Here is a 3,481-nt window from a genome sequence, read left to right as displayed (position 1 = left end):
AATTTTACAGCAATTAAAGCACCGCAATTGGCTTTAGCTGCTCTGAAAGCTGTGCCGGAAGCAGGAAAGCCTAATCCTTCGTATACATCAGTAAAGCAGGGACCTACTGAGCCATATATGCAATTTATTGACAGATTGACAGAGGCTATCGAAAAGAATATTGATCTGGCATCTAATGCTAAAGAATCGATGCTTATGTCTCTGGCTATGGAAAATGCTAACCCAGCTTGTAAGCGTATTTTGCAGGTTTTGCCAAAATCTGCTGGTCTTCAGGAAATGATGGATGTATGTTCTAAAGTGGGCACAGCAGAGGAAAAGGCTGGATACATGGCTACTGCCTTCGCCGCTGCTGTTAAACCCCTTCTACAACAAGGTCAGGGTGATCGTGGGGGTACTAAAGGTATGAGATGTTATAATTGTGGATGGATGGGACATTAAAAAAAAAAAAAACAACAAAACCCAAACAAACAACAACAAAAAAAAAACCCACAGTGCACTGTAAAGAAAATTAGTTCAGCAACCCACCCCCCTCAGGGTGGTGTTACTGGTTTTGCAGATAAATGTATTAAATGTGACAAATTTGGCCACAAGACAATTGAATGTCATTGCTTTGCAACCTGGCTTGCCTAGCCCTTCAATGATACCTCAGGGCTGGGATTTAATAATAATTGATTTAAAAGACTGCTTTTTCACAATTCCTCTACACCCAAGCGATTGTGAAAAATTTGCTTTCTCTGTCCCAGCAATTAACAAAGAAGAGCCTGCTAAGAGATATGAATGGGTTGTTTTACCTTAAGGTATGAAAAATTCTCCTGTTATTTGTCAACTGTATGTTGCCTGGGCATTGAAACTGATCCGACAAGAACTGCAAAAATGTGTTATCTATCTATCACTATATGGATGATATCCTAATTGCAGGCAAAGATTTAAACAAGGACCATCTGCTCTGCCTGCTACAATCAGAATTAGCAAAAGCAGGACTGGCAATTGCACCAGACAAGGTGCAACGTGAAGTCCCTTGGAAATATCTGGGGTGGATCATTTCCAGAACTGAAATTAGGCCTCAAAAAGTTAAAATTACCACACAGATAAAAACCTTGTCTGACGTGCACAAATTGATGGGTGATATTCAATAGATCCGCCCTTTGTGTGGAATCACAAATGATGATCTGACCAATCTCATGCCCCTTTTAAAGGGCGAGTCAAAGGCAGAACAAAAAAGAGTTCTATCAAAAGCTCAGTATGAAGCCTTAGATCACATCATAACAAAAATCACTACCTCTTATGCTTCTCAATGGGATCCAGATTTACAGGTTATTCTGTTTATTGTCAACAGTGAGTATCATCCATTTAGTCTACTAGCACAGTGGGATCTTCAAAGGACTGATGCTTTATGCATTTTAGAATGGAATTTCCTGCCTTATCGATTACGTAAAACTGTAACTACTCGGTTAGAAGTATTTGCTCTTTTGATTGTACGAGGTCGTTCACGTTGTCAGGAAATTATGAGCTGTGATCCATCACAAATTTCTTTGCCACTTACCAGGGTATGGTTAGACTGGGCACAACAATCTAGCTCTGCTTTTCAGTTTGCTCTGACAGGTTTTGTTGGTCCTCTTAACATACATTTTCCACCTCATAAGATGTTTACAATGCTAAAGAATAATCAATTTGAAGATGTTACCTTTTATTCTAGTAAACCTGTTGTAGGATTAACTGTCTTTACAGATGCAAGCAAAATCAATTTCACACCCAGATATGTTTGGCAAACAGACGATGGTTGGAAAGAGCAGAAGATACTTGGTCATTTTTCCAATTCACTACAAACACTAGAGCTAAGTGCTTTTATTGCAGTATTTCAGCAATGGCTGACACCCCCCTTGTCAATGATTGAATGAATTGAAATTTGAGCTTAGGACTTCCATTTTATGGATGTTTTCAGTCCTTCTTAAAGTGAAGGGAGCAACCTTTTTCACGTTAAAGTAAAAAAAAAAAAACAAACCAGAAAAAAAAACACCACCCCCGCCCCCTTCCCCGAACCTCCAGGGAAGCGAGACCAGTGTGGGATACAGACGTATTGTGTGCATTTCCGGTGGTTGCAAGGTCTCACATATGCTCTTATCAGGGGTATTGGGCAGACTGTGACGGACCGTGGACTTGGGAGCCCATATAAAACTCAATTGGATACTCAAGCACTAGAAGTTGGTAAATATAAGTATGTCCATGTTTCTATCGACCTTTGCAGACCTTTATAGATATTGCTGGCCACTTCTTTCAACATAGGCTAGCCACCCGTGTCGGAATGAGTGTGCATTTTGGTCAGTACAAAAAGCCCAAGCCTCATGCGATGTCAGGGAGGCAGAGCCTCTGCGGGGACGCCCGCTAAGGTTGAGCCTGCCACCTCGCACTGCAATGATGCTTCTTGGAGCTGATTTCCTGTTAGTCTCCACAGGGTCCTTGTGCCACGTTCTGTACATGGGACTGTGTAGTAAGAGTAATGATTGTCTGGATTTTGTGCTTCAAATATTGTAGTTGTGCGGAGTGTGCTTGTGGGATCCCATACGTGTGTGTGTGTGAGTGCTGAGGGCAGACGGTGTCCCGTGTATTTTTTTGTTGTTGGGTTCATGTAAAAGTTTTTAACGGGTAGCAGTTTAACATTTTGAGCAAGAAAGGGTTAATGGAAAAGTGCAGTTGCTGGCAGGTCTTTATGGTTGCTGCTGAAGCAGGCAGGCGTTTATAACTACTGCCAAGCAGGCTGGCGTTTGTAGCCGTGTAAAGCAGGATGAGTGACTTTGGGAAAAAAAATTTAAAAACAAGAAAGAAAAAAAAAATAATAATAAATAAAAATAATAATAACAACAAACCTCTCGATCTATTGAAGCATTGACGCAGTTTGTAGAGATACCACAAAAAAAGTCTAAAGAGCACCTGAAACAAGCGGCGTGCATGGTAGGAGCCTTGCTCAGTATGTTTAAAGTAACCTGGGGGTGAATCCAAGACTTGGAGGAACAGATAGATCAGTTGAAACAAGAACTGCTAACTGAAAAAGTTAAAGGGTAGTGCAACCACAAGCTTTATGAGCCATCACCCAAGCAGCATCAGGGTGGCAGAGAAAAAAAAAAAAAAAAGGGCAACGATGCAGCAAACTCCTCGACTGTTAACAATGTGCAGTTTAACCTGTCTACTTCTCAAGAACTGATAACCTGGAGGAGGGGTTATATTTGTGTCCTCCTGCCTACAGGTCCATGGCGACTGCCTGCAAAGTTTGTCAAGCCTTGCCATGAGCTCGACAGACGAATGGAGAAACCTGATGCATCAGCTACAGTTGCTGACCGTGAATACCCCAAACAGAATGAGATAGAGGAAAACGAATGATTGCAAAACATGACTAGGTTGGCCTCTGTGTTTGCCACCAAGAAGAACCTTTAGCTCCGATGCTGGCTGCAACCCAGCAGGCGTGGAGCGGTGGGGACACATGCCA

This window comes from Pezoporus flaviventris, unplaced genomic scaffold, assembly GCF_033815535.1.
Source record: "Pezoporus flaviventris isolate CSIRO_AGI_PZ_B2104156 unplaced genomic scaffold, CSIRO_AGI_Pfla_v1 ptg000136l, whole genome shotgun sequence".
NCBI classification, from domain to species: domain Eukaryota; kingdom Metazoa; phylum Chordata; class Aves; order Psittaciformes; family Psittacidae; genus Pezoporus; species Pezoporus flaviventris.
Note: the sequence above shows the minus strand (reverse complement) of the source record.